Source organism: Vigna angularis, chromosome 10, assembly GCF_016808095.1.
Source record: "Vigna angularis cultivar LongXiaoDou No.4 chromosome 10, ASM1680809v1, whole genome shotgun sequence".
Taxonomy (NCBI): Eukaryota; Viridiplantae; Streptophyta; class Magnoliopsida; order Fabales; family Fabaceae; genus Vigna; species Vigna angularis.
In genome coordinates, this window is record NC_068979.1 from 12,843,287 (window position 1) to 12,866,135 (window position 22,849).

Sequence of the window (22,849 nt, forward strand, 5' to 3'; positions counted from 1 at the left end):
CACCTCTGGTGATAGCATGCTTATAACATAAAACAAAGAAAAGATTGCACATTGCTTATAGCATGCTTATCACCTAACAAAAAAACAGTGTTAACATTGCTTATTCACTTTCACTGTTCAAAACATTATCAAAATAATAAATATAAATATCATAAATAAATGAAACAATTAGTGAAACTACATCATCTTGTGCTGTAGAACTGCTGTTACTGGATTTTCACGCGAACTATGTAATATATTGTGTCAGGATGTCAGAAATATCAATTCAAGGATCGATAAATTCTCTAGTCTGTTGAGTTGACATTTTTCTGTAAATTTTTTTGTAATCTACGTGTTTCAATATATAATAGATATATTTAATGAATATATTCTTTTTTAGTTCCTAAATTAAAAAAAGGCATATTGCCATGACAAAAGTATCTGCTAATCAGTTTTTCTATTGTTTATCAAAGTATGACAATATCGTAATTCTTTTTATATATAGGAAAAGCCAAATGTCAAGCCAACTATGTTGACCAGAAAAGTGTGTATATATACACTTCTTTATAATATGATGTTTCAAAATGTTAATTACATTAGCAATATATCAAAACTCAATCTGTTTTGCTTAGACATCACATAAATAGTCTAGTATGAAATCTATACTAAAATTTTCAACTTTTTTTTTCAATGTATAATTAGTAAAAGAAGTTCATTTTCATCTTGTTGCAATTGAGTATATTCACAAGAAATTATCTAATGACTCATTTTGATATGCAACAAATAATTATAAATTTTAAAAAATTAGAATAACTTACTTTTCACATATAAATAATTATATTAATTATATTTTTTTCACATGCAAAAACATATAAGATGATTACAAATTAACAATTAAAAAAAAATCCATTCTTGCTTTTTTATATATAATATGGAAACTTGATTTTTAGAATTTTCATGGTGGTTTCTTTGTTTTGCTAATCAAGTGATCTAGTTATGTGTCACAGCCATTAAAAATCCACTCAGGATTCGCTTTAGTGGATTTCACGTGTCAAGAGGGGGGCTCGACACTCAGCTGGTGGAAGACAGGTGTTAGCAGATGAGCGGACGCTCGTTTTGACGTTGGAAGGAAAACTTTGATTTTCAGAAATCCACGCCACTCACTGCATGCACCCTTCTTCCTCAGATTCTGAATAATCTCATTTTCTCCTCCTTCTCACTACATCTCCTTCATCTTCTCTCTAAGAAATTCTCACCTTTGCTTCCTCCAATCACCATTCAGGCACCGTTTCTACTTCTCCGGTGTCAAGAGCTTCAGTTTGAACCGATCGGTTTTGGGTTCTGATCTGGTTAGTTCTTCTTTTCACTTAGCCGTGCGTTTTCTTGGACATGCAAACCAAGTTATGGTTTCCTGTGTTAATAACTCTTCTGAAACAAGAGGTTCTGATAGTATATTGGTTTTACTTGGTTTTAGTTTGGAAATTGTTGAGCGTTGAGGGTAGAAGGATTCTTAGAGGTGAATCAGTGGTCCTATTTGTGAACGTTCGCTCACATCAAAGGTAAGGGAAGCTTATTTAATTTAATTTGTATGTTGCTATGTTCTGATTGTATGAAGTATGAAAATTTAATATGATATGGATGTATGAGATTTTGAAGATAAATAATTCCTAAGTATGAAATTTCCCTAAGTTGATATGTGTTCGTTACTGAATGGTCTTTGACCGTTCGGTTTTTATAAGGGACTCGTTTAGAACGGAATTCTTTCATTTGGAAAGAATTTATGTTGAGGACGAGCGTCTTCGTCTAGTACAATTTGTATATAGGCGTTCCACCAAGGATATCCTTTCCTTGGTATTTTATTATAAATTTAAGTATATCTGTGTAGTAGTATGTTCGTTCGTTCTTGAACATTAGTAAAATGATATTCTATATTCACCAAGCGATCGTACTATTCTGTGCTAGGTCTTTCACCAAGCGCTCGTACTATTTAGTGCTGGGTCTTACACTAAGCGCTCATTCTCTTTTCTATAATCTACCTTGATGAAAATAGCGTTCATCCAAACTTAATGGTGTTCACCATCTACTGTGCTCGGTCTTTGAATGACATTCGGTTTTCTTGAGGATAAATTTATAAGTAAGCTAAGTATTTATAAGCGTTCAATTTCTTCATATGAGTCTTCTAAGTACTATTATTTGAATGTCTTGTAGTGTCTGTCTCCATTAGCTTCGGCCTAAAGTCTTAGTACTCAGTCTAGGCTTTAAGCTGTTCAGTTAAAACGCTCATGGGTCAATTCATCAAATTGATTCACCTTGTAAATAACGTTCGATCCTTTTAAATCTTGAGAAATATTATTGAACTCGATCTCTTTCAAATCCTGATGGTAATTCTCTCTCGGTTTTGATCTATTCTGGAACTGGAAACCTCTCGGTCTCAGTCCAAGTGTTCGGTTTTGTATCTTAAGTGATCTTAGTTAAAATTGAAGTTAGAAAATGGAAGATGATGGAATATGATGTATATGAAATGTATTTGATTTTTGACGAGTATTCCGGGGAGGAATATCTCATGAATGGATATTGGAATTTGGTAAGGTTTAATCCTTTTCTACATCCCTATTTATGTACGAATGTCTCAATTGGGTCCTCGTTTTTTAATGTGTATCAAAATGGTCCCTAATTTTGGAAATTGATATCAATTGAGTCCTTCCCGTTAAGTTGGCTGGACGGCGTTAAAAAAATTGATGAGTGGGATGCTGAGATGACGAAATGTTACTGACGTGGCATTGACCTGACTTAATGGTGAGTTTTTTATATTTAAAAAACGTGAAATTTGTAAACCAAAACGCAACGTTTTGATTTTTAACATAAACAACGAACGCTTTATGAGAAGGACAAATCCCTAAATTGAAGAGGGTTTTGTCGAGAGTTGTCTTTTGTGGTTCCAATTTGGCGGACAATAGGTATCGTTTCTAGATTTGCGAGTGATCTATCGGTGGTATTTCGGTAGAATCAGGAAGGTGTTGGCGGTGAAGCACGTGGAAAGCAGTGGCGAAAGTGTTCGAAGTGAACCACGTGTTCAGGTTAGTAAATGTGCTTTTGATTGAATTTTGTGATGAATTTGTCCTTTATGGTTGTCGTAACCTATTGTATGTTGTATATGTGGTCCCTCGTTATTAAAGCGTTGTTTGATTGTCTTTTTCAGTGGGTTGTGGTTTGAATATATTGTTAATGCTTTTTTTTTTGTGGTCCCCCATTGTTAAAGTCTTTTCTTACTTTATAGGTTAAAATATAATTGTTGTGTTGTACGTAATGGAAGGAAATTTTGAAGTTGTTTTTCACCATGGTGGAAAGTTCATAAATGAAGGAAAACTTAAGTATGAGGGGGAGAGTACAAGTTTATCCTTTGACCCAGACATGTGGAGCTATTTCCTTGTAGTCAGTGTAGTAAAAGGTCTAGGTTATGATGGGTTTAAGGAGTTGTTGTACTGCGTTGGTGGTGGTTCTGTTTTGGAAAATAGGTTGGAACCTTTGTTGGATGACATAGGAGCCATGCACATGATTACCTTAGCCAGGCTTAATGGTGAGGTTCATCTATTTGTTGTTCACAATGTCTCTGAACCTGAGGTGATAAATATGTTAGAATATATTCCTCAAAATACAGATGAAGTAGAAGTTGAACCTGTAGGTATGGTTATGGGTGAAGGTGAAGAGGAAGGCGGGGGTATGGTTGTTGAACCTGTTTTAGAAGAAAGAATTGAGGCTGATGATGTTGTTGAAGGAGAAATTGAAACAGAGGTTGGTGGGGGTGAATGTGAACAACATAGTGAAAGACAATTTGAGGTGGCTGTTAATGAAGGTGAGAGAGGCCAATGTGATGGAATCAATGAAAGTGTTGTGGTGTCAGAAGAAAGAGTTGAGGCTGATGATGTTGTTGAAGGAGAAATTCAAACAGAATGTGAACAACACAGTGAAAGACAATTTGAGGTGGCTGTTAATGAAGGTGAGAGAGGTGAGGATGATGATGTTGTTGAAGGACAAATTGAAACACATGTTGGTGTGGGTGAGGTTGAAGAGGATGGTTGTGATGTTCGAAGCTGGACCAGTAGTGGTCATGATGATGGCAATGAGGAGGTTAATTACGACTGTATGGAAGGTCTGGTTGATGTTAATGTTGAGTGTGATTTAGAAGAGGAGGTAGGAGACAGAGTGACAGATTGGTTTGGTAATGTTGAAGTTGATGTGCAATCTAATGATAGTGATGTGGATGATGGAATCAATAGTGATCATCATAGAGGTTTGTCCGATGATGAATGGAAATCTGATGAATTAGATAGTGGAGCAGACAGTGGAGCAGAAAGTGAAGCAGAAGATGATGAAGAGGAGGGTTATGGGAAGTTTGTAACCTTCTGCATGCCTAAGACAATGGTAGATTATAAATGGGATGTGGGAACTTATTTTGCTAAGAAGGAAGACTTTGTGGATGCCATTAAAACATATGCAATAGAAAATGGCAGAAATATTAAATATATTAAAAATGATAAGAAGAGAATGAGGGTAAAATGTATGGGTGCTAAAGGAGAGTGCCCCTGGATGGCATATTGTGCTTATATGGAAGCCATTCATACGTGACAATTAAGGACTATTGTTGATGACCACAGATGTAGTAGAGAGCACAAATTAAGATTAGTTAATGCAAAATGGCTCAGTAAAAGGTTGGAAAAAACTGTTAGAGAAAATCCACAAGTAAAGGGAAAGGAAATTCGTGAGAAGATAAATCGAAAATGGAATGTAGGTGTATCTAGATGTATGGCTTATAGGGCAAAGGCCATTGCTTCAGACAATGTTGATGGGTCTTTCAAAGACCAATATAGAAGGATTTATGATTATGCCAATGAGGTTTTAGCTCGTAATCCAGGATCCACAGTAAAAGTCAAAGTTCAAGAGAATGTGGATGGAATCAGTTTTATGAGGTTTTATACATGTCTAAAGGCCTGCAAGGATAGTTTTGTGTCCTGCAGGCCAATAATTGGGTTGGATGGTGCTTTTCTGAAAGGAAAGTATGGTGGTGAAATGTTAACTGCTGTTGGTAGAGACGCAAATGATCAAATGTTACCTCTTGCGTATGCCGTGGTCGAAGTAGAGAACAAGGATACTTGGAAATGGTTCCTCCAATTTCTAGTTGAAGATCTCGGTGGGGAGGAAGTAAGTTCATCATTTACATTCATGTCGGACCAGTAAAAGGTAATGCACATGACCTATTCCCCGATTATGTTAATTATCTTTGAGGTTGAAATCATATCTCTAACAACACTGTCATAATTTGATTCAACAGGGACTACTACAAGCTATACAAGAAGTAGTGCCTGGAGTTGATCAACGTTTCTGTGTTAGGCACTTATACGCTAATTTTAGAAAGAAATTCCCTGGAAAACAACTCAAGCGTTTGATGTGGAAGGCAGCTACAACAACCCATCCACAAGCATGGGAAGCAGAAATGAGAAATATTAAACAGCTTAACGATGAGGCTTTCAAATACTTGTTAAAAATCCCTCCCAGGTTTGTATTTAAATTTCTATTCTTAAAAATCTGCCAAATATTCACAGTAACATTGATGAACATATATATGTTGTAGGTACTGGTCAAGATCAAGATTTAGCAGCAAGGCTCAGTGTGATACTTTGGTTAACAACTTGTCGGAGGCTTTCAATAGTGTAATGGTGCATACAAGGTCTAAGCCAATCGTAACCATGATGGAGGAAATCCGGCTTTACTTGATGAAGAGATGGGCAACTAACAGGACAAAAAGTCAATCAATTTCTGGGAACATTTGTCCAAAAATCAAGAGTAGACTAAAGAAGGAGTCTCAGTTAACTAAATATTGGATACCGTGGTAAGAATGAGGTTTGTTCACTTATGATTTGTTTTAAAATGTGTTAGTGGTTTATGATTATAATGTGTTTCTTGTTTTGATTTTACAGCTGGTCAACAAACAAGATTTTTGAAGTTCGCCATGTGTCCCAAGCCGGTGACAAATTTGTAGTCAATTTAGATGAAAATTTGTGTACATGCAAGAAGTGGGAAATCACTGCCATACCATGTTGCCACTCGTTAGCTGCTATGAAATTCCTAAATCTTGATGCAGAGGAATTCATTCCATGTTGCTTTAGGAAGTCAACATATGAAGAAACATACTCTTCAATTATCTATCCAATAAATGGTAACAATATGTGGGAGATTACCACATATGAAGATGTTCTCCCTCCACCAAAAAGAACTTTGCCTGGAAGACCAAAGAAGAAGCGAAGGTTGGAGCAATGGGAGTTGGTGAAGGATGACAAAAGAATGAGGAAGGGTGGTTTAAAGAAAAGATGTGGCATTTGTAAGGAACTCGGCCACAACAGGACTTCTTGCACCAAAGCACAACAAACACAACAAAGTACCCCATCAACTCAACGAAACATCCCATCATCAAATGAAGAAGAAGCTGCAGTTTAAGGGGATAAATGAACAACTTTAATGTATTTTTTAATGTCTCTTTGTATTAGACAGCAACTTCGTGCTCTTTTTGTATTAGACAGTACTTTGGTTATCTTATGTTAATTACACAGCTGATAATGCTAATTTTGATGTTAAATCCTCTTTTTTTGTCTTCTTTTGTAAATAATTTTTATGTCTTGTTTTGTAAATAAGAGCACGCTCGTCCACTGTGGACGCTCGTCCACTGTGTATGCATTAAAGAACGCTCCCTCAGCGACAAAAAAGACGCTCGTCCACTGTGGACACTCGAGAGGACGCTGGCCAAGCGATAAGAGCACGCTCGTCCACTGTGTACGCATTAGAGAACGCTCCCTCAGCGACAAAAAAGACGCTCGTCCACTGTGTACGCATTAGAGAACGCTCCCTCAACGACAAAAAAGACGCTCGTCCACTGTGGACACTCGAGAGGACGCTGGCCAAGCGATAAGAGCACACTCGTCCACTGTGGACGCTCGTCCACTGTGTACGCATTAGAGAACGCTCCCTCAGCGACAAAAAAGACGCTCGTCCACTGTGTACGCATTAGAGAACGCTCCCTCAGCGACAAAAAAGACGCTCGTCCACTGTGTACGCATTAGAGAACGCTCCCTCAGCGACAAAAAAGACGCTCGTCCACAGACTCCTAAAAACACCTCAGATATGCAAACATTTTTTTAGACTCATCACATTTCATAACAAAAATAAAGTTTTAACTAGTAAGAAGTCTGACTTTCATTGAAATGGAAGAAAAGTACAACACGGTTACAACCCATCAGCCCATTCTCATCAACATTGATACGCAAATTGTATTTATTACACATAAAAGAAAAACCAAAAATATCAACACCTTCATCCAGTTCTGAACAACCAACAAAGATTTCTCAAACTTAACTAAAATTTTCCTATAACTATCCATTTCTTCACTGTGCACCGAACTTTCTTTGTTTCCTTCACACTTCAAGCATTTCCCCCTTTCCTCTTCCACAACATCATTGAACCATTTGAAGTAGTTGCAACCACCCTCTTCAGCACCACTCTGTATAAAGAACAATCGATTCTCAAAAACACTTCCACATAATACAAACGTCAAATAAATCATACCTTATACTTCGAGCATCCCCAAAATTGCTTGCCACGATTCTTCAAAGTTTTAGCAGTTCTCAGCGCGCATCTCAGTCCACAGTGGCAAATCGGTGAACACAAATTACGGTTTTCCTTCCGCCACACACTGCATGTCGACGAACAACAAGAATGCTCCTTCGACATCGTCTTCGAACAACGACGTTCTTAAACCCACCCACCTGCGACGAACAACTACGTTCTTAAACCCACCTACCTGCGTCGAACAACGACGTTCTTAAACCCACCCACCTGCGTCAACCGATTTGGGGATTTCTTCAATTTAGGGATTCCTCCTTCTCATAAAGCTTTCGTTGTTTATGTTAAAAATCAAAATGTTGCGTTTTGATTTACAAATTTCACGTTTTTTAAATCTAAAAAACTCACCATTAAGCCAGGTCAATGCCACGTCAGTAACATTTCGTCATCTCAGCATCCCACTCATCAATTTTTTTAACGCCGTCCAGCCAACTTAACGGGAAGGACTCAATTGATATCAATTTCCAAAATTAGGGACCATTTTGATACACTTTAAAAAACGAGGACCCAATTGAGACATTCGTACATAAATAGGGATGTAGAAAAGGATTAAACCATTTGGTAAAGTATGAATGTGGGCATGCTAAGCTGGCAGTTCATCCTGATGTTTCGTGATTACTCGTTCTCACGTAGAGAAGGGTAAGTCATGTGTGGGAACGATAGGAGGTCCTAGTCCTTATGGTTAATTTGGACAGATAGGACTAACCTCAGGTGGCAACTATTGAGGATATCCCAGTTACTACATCACCCGGGTGTACGAACGTCGTAGCTACATAGAATTCATACAGTCCGGACAGTCAGTCTAGTATTAGGCTTTGCATGAGCGAGTGATGAATTATCTTGTTTGGTTTTGATTGTGTGAAATATATGTTTGTACCTGAATTAAATTACATAAGCTTACCCTATGTAGTTTTGTCTTGTCTGTTTTGTACGTTCGGTTGTCTTTCTGTTGCAATGATCATCCATGTGGATGTGAGCAGAAGGAGATGAGCTACTAGAAGAAGCGCTGGAAGAAGAAAACTTAGTCGAGGTAGAAGTTAAGACCGAACAGTAGAACCGTTCGATCAGTAGTTTAGTTTGATAGTAAGGTGATCGTTCGATCACCTTTTCCCTTTGCTTTTGTATGACCGTCCGGTGTGGACATTTGTAAACCGTTCGGTCAGAATTGCTTATCTTATACAATTTAAGTTTTTAGTTATTTTTGTAAGGTCGTTCGACAACAAGCGTATTTCTCTTTTAATGTAAGACTGATCTGTAATATTATCAAATGTGATTATTCTATTATATAATTTTAGACTGTATTTTTGGGATGTTACATTAGTGGTATCAGAGCAGTTTTGTTCCTTAAAGAACACTATAGGTTATGAGTATACTATGCTTTTGCTGTGTGCTCAACGTTCGTTAATGAGTATTTCAAACTCTTTGAATTCAACTAATGATTATTTTCTCTGCTTCTCAGAGAACTAATGGCTCCTAGACTTCCTCCTCAACCTACTGAGCATGATGCATCTGACAACACTAGACTGTTGGAATCCATGATAGAAGCTTTACAACAATAGAACGTTGCTCTAATACAGTAGAACACGGTGGCTTTACAGAGCTTAGAAGCTGCTAGAGCGAACGCTGAAGTAACCTAGAGGCAGTTAATAGAAATATTAGCAGCTACTAGAAACACAACCGGACCGTCCACTTCATCTGGGAATCATCAGAGCGAGTGGAGTTTGGAGAGTTTTCTCCAACATCACCCTGCTAAGTTCAATGGGAAGTGCCTTCCTGACGAGACCGACCAGTGGCTGCGAGATATGGAAAGAATCTACAATGCCAAGAGGTGTCCGGACGACAATCGATTGGCATTCACAGAGTATCTGCTGATTGGAGAGGCTAGTCATTGGTGGACAAGCATGAAGATGATCTTAGCGGACGGCTAGACTTCCATCTCTTGGGAAGTTTTCATAACTAAGTTATATGAAGAGTATTTCCCAGATAGCGTTCATTTCGCTAAGGAAGTGGAGTTTGTTCAGGTGGTGCAAGGCGGGATGTCCGTCTTAGAATATACCAGCAGGTTCAAACACTTGGTTCAGTTTAATACCATGGCCATGAGCGAGGAATGACAGTGCAGAAAGTTTGAGAATGGATTGAAGAGTGACCTCAAACTGCTGATTTCAAGTTTGTGCATTAAATCATTTCCTGCTATGGTTGAGAGGGCCAAGGTGTTGGAGAAGAATGTTCAAGAAGTAGAACAGCAGAAGAAGCAGCAGCGACAGACAACTAGAGGACCGGTCTCCTCTAAGAACCATTTTGAATTTGAGAATAAATCATTACGCTCGTCCAGTACTACCATCTACTTCTGGTGGGTTCTAGTCACAATCTTTGGTTGCTGCCGGTCGGTCTAGATAGCAAGGGACCGTGACTTGTTTTCAGTGTGGAGGACTACACTACCGATCGTCATGTCCTCAGTTGGTGGGAGGAAAGTTTTGCACTCGCTGTAGGAGGAACGGACATCTGGAGAGCGAATGTAACATGGGAGGACGAGCGGTGATGAGGCCACCAAATGCTGGAAGAAATCAGCAAAGGGGTGGTGGCTGAGCATAGGCGATCAGTCGAGTTTATGCTATAACAGGAGCGGAAGCGGCAAGCTCATGTACATTTATCACCAGCACTTGCTTACTATATGGACTGCCTTGTTGTGTGTTGTATGATTCGGGGGCAACCCACTCCTTCATCTCGAAGGCGTGCGTTGAAAAACTGGGATTAATTGAGAGCGAGATGCAGTTTGACTTGGTGGTGTGAACCCTAGAGGCTGGTGAGGTTAGGACATCTACTATGTGCATTAGATGTCCTATTGAAGTGGAAGGGCGTAGATATAAGGTGAACCTTATTTGTTTACCTCTAAAAGAGTTAGAGGTGATTTTAGGAATGGATTGGTTGGCTGCCAATCACATTCTCATAGATTGTGGCAAGAAGAAGTTAATATTTCCTAGTGAAGAAGAAGAAGAGTGTTTGGTAACGCTCGGTCAGCTAAGGGAAGATATTATGGAAGGCGCCAGCTACTTTCTGATAATGACGCACTCGGATGAAGTAATTGAAGACTTAAGTCACGACCGATCGTCCAGTAGAAAGCTGAGTGGAGAACGATCGGTTGTGGAGGAATTTCCGGACGTCTTTCTAGAAGAGGTACTTGGACTACCTCCCCCTCGCGAGGTAGAATTCATAATTCACTTGGTGTCAACCGCAGGGCCCATCTCTATAGCGCCATACCGAATGGCTCCAACAGAATTGGCTGAGCTCAAGAAGCAAATTGAAGATTTAATGGACAAGCAGTTCATTCGGCCAAGTGCATCACCATGAGGAGCTCCCGTGCTGCTCGTTAAGAAGAAGAATGATAGCTCTCGGCTTTGTGTTGATTATAGGCAATTAAACAAGCTGACCATAAAGAACAAGTACCCATTGCCTCAGATTGATGATCTGTTGGATCAATTGCATGAGGCTGTTATCTTCTCAAAGATTGACTTGAGATCAGGTATCATCAGATTTTGGTTAAGGAAGGGGACGTTCAGAAGACTGCCTTCCGGTCTCGTTACGGACACTACGAGTATGTAGTGATGCCATTCGGTGTCACTAATGCGCCAACGATATTCATGGATTACATGAATCACATCTTTAGACCATACTTGGAAAAGCTCGTAGTGGTCTTCATAGATGATATCCTAATTTACTCCAAGAGCTGTGAAGAACATGAAGAACACTTGAGGATAGTGCTCGGTGTATTACGAGAAAAGAAGTTGTACGCCAAGTTATCTAAGTGTGAGTTTTGGATGGAAGAAGTGCAATTTTTGGGGCACGTAGTTTCGGCTTGAGGTATCTCTGTGGATCCAGCTAAGGTACGAGCGGTATTGGAATGGGAGAGTCCGCGTTCGGTCACTGAAGTTCGAAGCTTTGTGGGACTGGCGGGTGATGACAAATTTATGAACACCGAAAAACGGTGCCAAAAACTTGTTTAACCCTCGGCAAGTGTGATGCCAAATTTATGAACACCGAAAACGGCGCCACAAACTTGTTTAACAATCGGCAAGTGTGACCGAATCGTATCAAGTAATAAAACTAGGTAAGACTAAGTATCGTTTTCCCAAAGGACTCACGACCTAGTTAGTTATCTAATTTGTTGATTATTTAAGACTTGTGAACAATTGATTGTAGGTTTTTAATGCAAAAGACAGTAATTAAACACGCATGCATGAATGTGATCAATGGCAAAAAGAGTAAAACAAACACGTAATGAATTATATGGATGAGTATGTTGTTGGGGTTGTCAATTTCATCTTATCCACTCTCATATACTTTAGGAATTCATCAATCTTTTCATCAATGTTAATGCCACTCTCTAAATTACCTTGTCAACAAGGCCTATCCTTAATTACGAGTTCATACAATTCCTAGCATTCCTAGTAATTAGTTCTGGTGTTCGAGTTCGTTTCTTCCCCTCAACGGCCATTTCACCCCTCAGCGGAGCTAACGTGGGTTTCTAAGTGCCGCTCAGCGGTAAACTGCCGTTGAGCGGTGGTTGCGGCTTCTCCTTTTGCACTTTTTGATGTCTTTTATGATTCCCTTTCTATTCTTCTTCACTTCTTTCACCAAATTCACCTTAAAACCTGCATAAAATACTGAAATCAAGCATAAACCTGTCCAGCTCTCTTATTTCTGAAAATATAACCAAAAACATGATTTCAAGCTAGTTTCTAAGTGTTAAAGGTTGCTTTTAGTATCAAATTTAAGCATGAAAATAACAGTTTTTCAACTGTTATCACAACCCCAAACTTAGAACTTTGCTTGTCCTCAAGCAAACAAAATGTAACTCAATCTTCTACCAATCTGTACAATGGTTCACTCATTCAAAAATCCTCTTTTCAAGATAAGTAAAACTTCAATCAAACTCATGACAAAGATATCAATAAGGATTTGCACATGCTTTGGTGTTCACAAAATCACTTAATATCCAACAAATGCTATTTTCATGAATGATCAATCAACTAAGCATGGATGTTCATGTGCTCATGGAATATTTCTCACTAGGTAAAGTGTTTCACTCAAACACAAGTGTATAAGAGGTAATTACTCATTCACTCTACTACCACAGTGTCACATGAATTGACTTTGCCTTTCATTTAACCACAATCAAATAAATTCACAAGCATGCATCATCACAAGGAATTTCAATGGCTTATAATGTGGCTGGGCTAACAAGAAAATTGGTTTTTCTAGATCACAAAACCCTTGAGTTAAGAGAATCATATAAACACAATCATTCTTACTTTCCCAACTTTCCTTTACATTGAGCTTTGCTTTTTCTTTTCTTTTCTATCTCTTTGTCTTTTGCTTTTCACATATTTAATTCTTAGCTCTTAGCTCAATGCTTTCAATTCCCCTTTCTATTTTCCAACAACCCCAAACTTGAACATTTGTCAATACCACAAAATATTTTCTACTTAACTCAAGGTAAAGCTTTCAACAAGGGTTTTAAATCTATGTTCAAGGCTAAAGGTTCAAAGGATAGAACACATAGTGTTCTCTTTTAGTGGCTTATTTCATGCAATTTGGCTAATATAAGGGTTTCCAACAAATGGCCTTGATCATTGATAACAGTTGAAAAACTGTTATTTTCATGCTTAAAATTGATACTAAAAGCAACCTTTATACTTAGAAACTAGCTTGAAATCATGCTTTTATTCATATTTTCAGAAATAAGAGAGCTGGACAGGTTTATGCTTGATTTCAGTGTTTTTGTGTAGGTTTTAAGGTGAATTTGGTGAAAGAAGTGAAGAAGGAGAGAAAGGGAATCAGAAAAGACATCAAAAAGTGCAAAAGGAGGAGCCGCAACTACCGCTCAACGGCAGTTTACCGCTGAGCGGCACTCAGGAAGTCACGTTGGATCCGTTGAGGGGCGAAATGGCCGCTGAGGGGAAGAACCGAGCTCGCGCACTTACTGCTGAGCGGTACTTTACCGCTGAGCGACACACTTATGGGCTTGGGCCTAATTTTTCTGTAATTTACGAATAGTATATAAGCTTTAGGGTTTCCTAGGGTTGGTATCTTTGGCTGTGACGAAGCAAATACTCTTTCTTCCACCCCTTTGAAGGAGGATCTTGGATGCTCAGGCTACCTCTTCACCTTTTTTGGGTTTTATCTTTCCTTATTTCATTATTGTTCATCTAGTTTCACCATGAATATGGTGAACTAAACCTTGTATTGTTGCTGGGGAATCAATGTAGTCTTATGAAACTCTCATATATGGAATTTGTTTTTACATATTATATTTAAGACCTATGCTTTCTTTCATCATTAGTTAGGGTTTTTCTTCTTTGCTCAATGCTTGCTTTGTTTAACTCATTCATTGCATGATTATTGATTTTGTCGATACGGAAACGTACGGGGAAGTCTAGATCTGGGGAATTTCTCCCAATAGTATATTGGTTACCGTTAAGCTCCTGCGCTGAATGAACTAATTATTAGGAATGCTAGGAATCGTATGAACTCGTAATTAGGGGGAAGCCTTCTTGAAAGGTAATTTAGAGAGTGACATTAACAATGATGAATTAAATGTTGAATTCCTAAAATATATGAGAGTGGATAAGATGAAATTGATAAACCCCAACAACATACTCATCCATATATTCCATTGAAAGTATTTGTATTTTTGTTTTAGCCATTGATCAACCTCATGCATACATGTTTATTTTCGTCTTTTGCATAGTAAAATCCAATTATTTCGTTCTTAAGTCTTAGCTAATCAACGAATCACATAACTAAACTAGGCCGTGAGTCCTTTGGGAGAACGATACTTGGTCTTACCAGGTTTATTACTTGAAACGATTCGGTCATACTTGCCGATTGTAAAACAAGTTTGTGACGCCGTATTTCGGTGTTCATAAATTCGTCCATCAAGTTTTTGGCGCCATTGCCGGGGACTCGTGGTTTAACTGGTTAATTTGTGTGATTATTGATTATCTTTGACTTGTTTTTGAATTTTTAATTTAAATTTCGAATTTTTATTTTCTGTTTATATTTTTCAGTTTTTATTTTATTTTATTTTATTTTATTTTATTTTATTTTTCTGTTTTTTTTTTATTTTATTTTATTTTATGTGTTTATTTTTCTGTTTTTATTTCCTATCTTCTTATCTTTTCAATTATATCCTTTGATTTGTTTTTATCTATCTTCTCTATCTTTTTGTGCTAACAATTGTTTTTAGGGTTTTGTGCCTAATGTTTGCAGGATGCAATTCGGACAAGAATTTAATTATATTGGCACTCAATTCTACTAAGGTAATTTCAACCACTGGTGGATCTCACTCAGGCATGGATAATGATCAATTTTGGCAAGCTGTCAAACAATTTAAGAATCGACCACCACAACAATGACAACAAAAACCCTCTCTATCGGGAAAAAGGAGAACGTTGGAGGAGGCAGTTCAACAGTACATACAGATACCTGATTGTCATCACAAAACCACTCAAGCTGCCGAAGAATTTGATAGGCCACCACCACAACAATGGCAACAACAACCCTCTCTATCAGAAAGTTTGGATGACACCCTTCAACGATTTTTGAAAAATTCCGACTCTACTCAGAAAAGCATTGAAGAATCATGTAAAAGGATGGAGATGCACCTTCGTTACATTAGTCAGAGATTGAATGAGGAGGTTAATACTGAAGTTAACCTTAAGGAAGAAGGGCAAGCCATTGTCACTCAAAGTGAAAAGATTCTTGATGAGAAAAAAATAGGGGGAGATGAGGAAAAGATAGAGAGAAAAGAAAAAGAAGAGTTGAGTGAGAAAAATAAAGATGAAGAAAAAGAAAAAGAAGTGGTTGAGAGAGAAGAGAGAAAGAAAATTTGTGTGAAAATAAAGAAGTTGAGGAGAAAAAGAGAAGGGAAGAAAAAAATAAAAGAAAAGAAAAAGAGAAAATTTGGGGAGAGGAAGCGTAAGAAAAAGAAGATGAGAGGAAAGAAGTAGAAATCATATGAAAAATCCCATCCTCATCTAAAGAAGAATCATAGGAAGGAAAAGAAATTTAAGTGCTTAATGGACATCTTCAAGAAATTGGAGATTAAAGTTCCTATGATTGAGACATTGCAACAGGTTCCTGGTTTGATCAAATTTCTGAAGAAATTCAGTAGAAAGAAGAAAAAGAAGAAGGAACTTGAACTTTACTAGGTCAAGCTAATAACGTTAAAAGAGCGCTTGCTGGGAGGCAACCTAGTGATTTAAGAACTTTTAATTTTTGTTTTGGTGATGTAATTTTGAACTTTTGGGTATTTTTGTTTTTGTTATAAGTTTGTTACAGGATTTACATCTACTGATGGATGTTAGGCGGAAGAGTATCTATTGAAGGATACTATGTTTGTATACACCTACTGATGGGTGTTGGTAAGGAAAATTTGCACCTACTGAAGGGTGTTGGAGGATTTTGGGTCAGGCTCGTGACGTTAAACAAGCGCTACTTGGGAGGCAACCCAGTTGATTGATTTTATCTGTATTGTTTGTTTTGATTCTGCTTTAGTTGCATAATAGGGTTGTGCATGAGTAATTTGAAAATTTTATTGCATGAAGCCAGTGAGGGGTATGTTTAGGACGCATTTAGGTTAAGCTAAGGAGAAGGAGGGCACTTCCCGTAAGTGCCGCTGAGCGGAAAACTACCGCTGAGCGGTAGTGTCGCAGAAGGGGCTTGGGTTGCCCCTCAGCGGGACCCGAGCCCATTAGGGGTATTTTTATACCCTAAGCTGCGCATTGGCCTCTCCTTTTAGATTTTTCTCTGCACACACAATCCTACATACCTTTTCAAAGGTTCTCCACATCTTTTCCCTCTTCCCTCTTGAGAAAATCTCCCTTTCACTCACTGTCTCACTAGTTTTCCATCTAAGTTTGGGGTTGAGAGAGAGCATCATTGAAGGGGCTGATTTCTTCATTGTGGTTTACTAATGCTTAACAATGTATCTTTTGGTTTTGTGAATTATGTTTGATGCAGGGATGGCCTCCTCATCGGGCAAAAAGAATCAAGACTATAAGATCCAAGAAGAGGAGGATACAGATGATAGCTCAGATTGATGAGGAGATTGAGATAGCATTTACTGATGAATGCTATCATAATTAGAGCAGAACTTATGCTTTTTTTTGGTTTAGTGTTCTGTACTTATTTACTTTTGTTTTAGAATAAGGTTGATGTACTCTATTGGAAACCTGGTTTGTTATGATGGTTTGCTATTGACTGTGATTGTGTGATAAGTAATGCTTGATGATGATTATTGATTGATTGATGTTGAGATAGATGTGCACATAAAATGCTTATACACGTGATTCACAAGCTTTGTGAACAAATGCAGGATATTATGATTGTGATTGTGAGATTAAGCAGGATGTGTATGTCAAATGTGAATGAGCTTATATGTGAGGTTTTGAGCTCCAGAGTTTTTATTGATTAAATGCTATTACTTTGGAAACATGAATGATTTTGCCCAGGTTTTCTATGATTGAATCAATTGCTCGTTTTGCATCATATGATCAAGGCCGTTTGTTGGAACCCTTTTTTATTGGCCAAATTCATAAAGTTAGCCCATTAAAAGAGAACACTTTGTGTTCTATCCTTTGAACCCTTAGCCTTGAACATAAATTGAAAACCCTTGTTGAAAAGCTTTACCTTGAGTTAAGTAGAAGATCTTGTGTGGTATTGTTAAATGTTCAAGTTTGGGGTTGTTGGGAAAACATGAAAAAGTAAAAGCATTGAGCTAAGAATATGCAAAGAAAAAATAGAAAGAAAAGAAAAGAAAAGAAGAAGCAAAGCTCAATGCAAAAGAAAGTTGGGAAAAATAAGAATAATTGTGTTGTTATGATTCTCTTAACTCAAGGATTTTGTGATCCAGAAAAACCAATTTTCTTGTTAGCCCAGCCACATTATAAGCCATTGAAAAGTCCTTGTGATGATGCATGCTTGTGAATGTTTTTGATTATGGTAAAATGAAAGGCAAAGTTGATTCATGTGACATTGTGATAGTGGAGTGAATGAGTGATTACCTCTTATACACTTGTGTGAGTGAAACACTTTAACTGGTGAGGAAGTATTCCATGAGCACATGAACATCCATGCTTAATTGATAGATCATTCATGAAAAATAGCATTTGTTGAATATTAACTGACTTTGTGAAACACTAAAGCATGTGCACATCTTGAGTGAAATCTTGGTCATAAGTTTGATTGAAGTTTTTACTTATCTTGAAAAGAAGATTTTTGAATGAGTGAACCATCATATGAATTGGTAGAAGATTGAGTTACATCTTGTTTGCTTGAGGACAAGCAAAGTTCTAAGTTTGGGGTTGTGATAACAGTTGAAAAACTGTTATTTTCATGCTTAAAATTGATACTAAAAGCAACCTTTATACTTAGAAACTAGCTTGAAATCATGCTTTTATTCATATTTTCAGAAATAAGAGAGCTGGACAGGTTTATGCTTGATTTCAGTGGTTTTGTGCAGGTTTTAAGGTGAATTTGGTGAAAGAAGTGAAGAAGGAGAGAAAGGGAATCAGAAAAGACATCAAAAAGTGCAAAAGGAGGAGCCGCAACTACCGCTCAGCGACAGTTTACCGCTGAGCGGCACTCAGGAAGTCACGTTGGATCCGCTGAGGGGCGAAATGGCCGCTGAGGGGAAGAACCGAGCTTGCGCACTTACCGCTGAGCGGTGCTTTACCGCTGAGCGACACACTTATGGGCTTGGGCCTAATTTTTCTGTAATTTACGAATAGTATATAAGCTTTAGGGTTTCCTAGGGTTGGTATCTTTGGCTGTGACGAAGCAAATACTCTCTCTTCCACCCCTTTGGAGGAGGATCTTGGATGCTCAGGCTACCTCTTCACCTTTTTTGGGTTTTATCTTTCCTTATTTCATTATTGTTCATCTAGTTTCACCATGAATATGATGAACTAAACCTTGTATTGTTGTTGGGGAATCAATGTAGTCTTATGAAACTCTCATATATGGAATTTGTTTTTACATCTTATATTTAAGACCTATGCTTTCTTTCATCATTAGTTAGGGTTTTTCTTCTTTGCTCAATGCTTGCTTTGTTTAACTCATTCATTGCATGATTATTGATTTTGTCGATACGGAAACGTACGGGGAAGTCTAGATCTGGGGAATTTCTCCCAATAGTATATTGGTTACCGTTAAGCTCCTGCGCTGAATGAACTAATTATTAGGAATGCTAGGAATCGTATGAACTCGTAATTAGGGAGAAGCCTTCTTGAAAGGTAATTTAGAGAGTGACATTAACAATGATGAATTGAATGTTGAATTCCTAAAATATATGAGAGTGGATAAGATGAAATTGATAAACCCCAACAACATACTCATCCATATATTCCATTGAAAGTATTTGTATTTTTGTTTTAGCCATTGATCAACCTCATGCATACATGTTTATTTTCGTCTTTTGCATAGTAAAATCCAATTATTTCGTTCTTAAGTCTTAGCTAATCAACGAATCACATAACTAAACTAGGCCGTGAGTCCTTTGGGAGAACGATACTTGGTCTTACCAAGTTTATTACTTGAAACGATTCGGTCATACTTGCCGATTGTAAAACAAGTTTGTGACGCCGTATTTCGGTGTTCATAAATTTGTCCATCAATCATATAATGCAAACAAGCAATTGATTCAATCATAGAAAACCTGGGCAAAGTTATTCATGCTTCCAAAGTAATAGCACTCAATCAAAAAAATTCTGGAGCTCAAAACCTCACATATAAGCTCATTCACATTCCACATGTACACATCCTGCTTAGCATCATAATCATAATCACAACATCATGCATTTGTTCACAAAGGTTGTGAATCACCTGTATAAGCATATAATGTGTACATCTCAACATCAATCAATATCAAAGCATTATCAAGCATTACTTATCAAACACCAATTATAAGCAAACCATCATAACAGACAAAGTTTCCAATTGAGTACATCAAACCCTATTCTAAAACACAAATAAATAAGTTCAGAAAACCAAACAAAAACATAAGTAAATCAACTGGGTTGCCTCCCAGGTAGCGCTTGTTTAACGTCACGAGCCTGACCCGAAATTTCAAGGATCAACCAACTGCATCATTGTGGACAACTGTTGCACTTCTCCCCTTAAGTAGGGTTTGAGACGTTGACCGTTCACCACCCAGCTTTTCTGTGGATCATCAACGGCTGGATTAAATATTTCAATTGCTCCATGTGGATGCACTCCTTTCACTACAAATGGTCCTGACCATTTTGTCTTCAATTTCCCAAGGAATATCTTTAATCTTGAATTGAATAATAGTACCTGTTGTCCTGGATTAAAAACTTTATTTACCAGCTTCCTGTCATGATAGAATTTGATCTTATCTTTATAGGCCTTGGATGAATCATATGCATGTAGTCGCATTTCTTCAAGCTCCAGAATCTGCCTTCTGCGTGTGCTTTGAGTTTCATGAGGATCAAAATTCAAAAATTTCAAAGCCCACAGCGCTTTATGCTCCAACTCTACTGGCAAATGACATACTTTCCCATAGACTAATTGAAACGGTGATAATCCCATAGACGTCTTCATTGCTGTTCTATAAGCCCAAAGAGCATCATCCAACTTTAGTGACCAATCCTTTCTTGATGATGTCACTGTTTTTTCCAGGATCCTTTTTATTTCTCTGATAGATACCTCAACTTGTCCATTGGTTTGTGGATGATAAGGTGCAACTACCTTATGTTTCACTCCATAATGTTTGAGTACTTTTTCTAGCTGATAATTGCAAAAATGAGATCCCCCATCACTAATCAACACTCTTGGAGTTCCAAAATGCAAAAATATCTGCTTCTTCAGAAATTTAATTACTGTGCTAGCATCATTTTTAGGACAAGCCAATGCTTCCACCCATTTACTCACATAATCTACTGCCACCAAAATATACTCATTGTTGAAAGATGAAGGAAAGGGTCCCACAAAGTCAATACCCCAACAATCAAAAATCTCAACCTCTAAAATGCCTTGTAATGGCATCTCATGACGTTTAGTGATCGTCCCTGCTCTTTGACACTTATCACAATTTTTAGCATGATTATGAGCATCTTTAAATAAAGTTGGCCAATAAAATCCTGATTGAAGAACTTTTGTTGCTGTTCTTTCTCCATTAAAATGTCCCCCGTAAGGTGAATCATGACAATGCCAGAGAATCCCTTCTGCTTCTTCATTTGTCACACATCTCCTCAAAAGCTTATCTGCTCCAATCTTGAACAAATAAGGATCATCCCAGACAAACTTCTTGGCGTCATGCAGAAATTTCTTTCTTTGTTGCCATGTTAAATCTCCTGGCATGACCCTTGCAGCTTTGAAATTAGCCATATCAGCAAACCATGGCCTCTACTGAATATACATGAGTGCTTCATCTGAAAAAGATTCCCAGATTTCTGATTCCTTCCTAGTAACCTCCTTGTTGACTAATCGTGATAAATGATCAGCAATCAGATTCTCACTCCCTTTCTTATCACGGATTTCCACATCAAATTCTTGCAAGAGTAGTACCCATCTAATCAGGCGTGGCTTAGAATCTGGCTTTGTCAACAAGTACTTGATAGCTGCATGATCTGTATAAATAATCACCTTAGACCCAATAAGATAAGGTCTAAATTTTTCTAAAGCATACACTATAGCTAGAAATTCTTTTTCTGTGGTAGCATAATTCAACTGAGCATCATTCAGAACTTTGCTGGCATAATAAATTGGATGAAAAACCCGCTCTGTTCGCTGGCCAAGAACAACTCCTATTGCATAATCACTTGCATCACACATTAGCTTGAAATTTTTATTCCAATCTGGAGCTATAATTATTGGCGCTGACACTAACTTGCTCTTCAATATATCGAAAGCTTTCAAACATTCTTCATTCATCACAAACGAAGCATCCTTCATAAGAAGATTACTCAATGGTTTAGAAATTTTTGAGAAATCTTTAATGAATCTTCTATAAAATCCAGCATGACCTAGAAAACTTCTGATCCCCCTTACATTTGTTGGTGGAGGTAATTTCTCAATGACTTCCACTTTTGCTTTATCTACCTCAATCCATTTAGCAGAAATTTTATGTCCCAGCACAATTCCTTCCTTCACCATAAAATGACATTTCTCCCAATTAAGAACAAGATTTGTCTGAACACATCTTTTGAGAACAGTGTCCAAATTCGCCAAACACCTTTGGAAAGAATTTCCAAAGACTGAAAAATCATCCATGAAGACTTCAATACACTTTTCTAAGAGATCTGCGAAAATTGTCTGCATACACCTTTGAAAAGTAGCTGGAGCATTACACAATCCAAATGGCATCTTCCTATAAGCAAAAATACCAAAAGGACAAGTAAAAGTTGTCTTCTCTTGGTCTTTTGGATCTACCACAATTTGATTATATCCAGAATATCCATCTAAGAAGCAATAGAAAGCTTGACCTGCTAATCTTTCTAACATCTGGTCCATGAAAGGAAGAGGAAAATGATCCTTCCTAGTGGCTTTATTTAGCTTTCTGTAATAAATGCACATTCGTCATCCAGTAACTGTCCGAGTGGGAATAAGTTCATTCTTATCATTGTGAATTACTATCATGCCGCCTTTCTTTGGAACCACCTGAACTGGACTTACCCATTCGCTGTCAGAGATTGGATAAATAATACCAGCTTCTAAAAGTTTCAACACTTCTTTTCTAACCACCTCCTTCATTACAGGGTTTAGCCTTCTCTGTGATTGAGCACTCGGTCTATAGTCCTCTTCCATAAAGATTTTATGCATACAATAAGTTGGGCTAATACCTTTAAGATATGATATTGACCACCCAATTACTCCTTTATTAGCTTTCAGAATTTCTATCAACTGTTCTTCTTCTTGTAAAGACAAAGAATTACTGATGATAACCGGCTTTTTTTCATCTTCTTTTAGAAAAAACATACTTCAGATGTGCTGGAAGTCTTTTTAATTCTGGCTTCTTCGCTTTGACTTCTTCTTCCTTATCAATTATTTCAAATTTTGTATCCTCCACTGGAATCTTCTTCAATGTTTCCAAGTTCATCACACATTCTTCAATTAATCTTTCTTCTCCTTCATCTAGATTTTCACAAGCATCAATGAGAGTTTTTTCTAATGGAGAAAC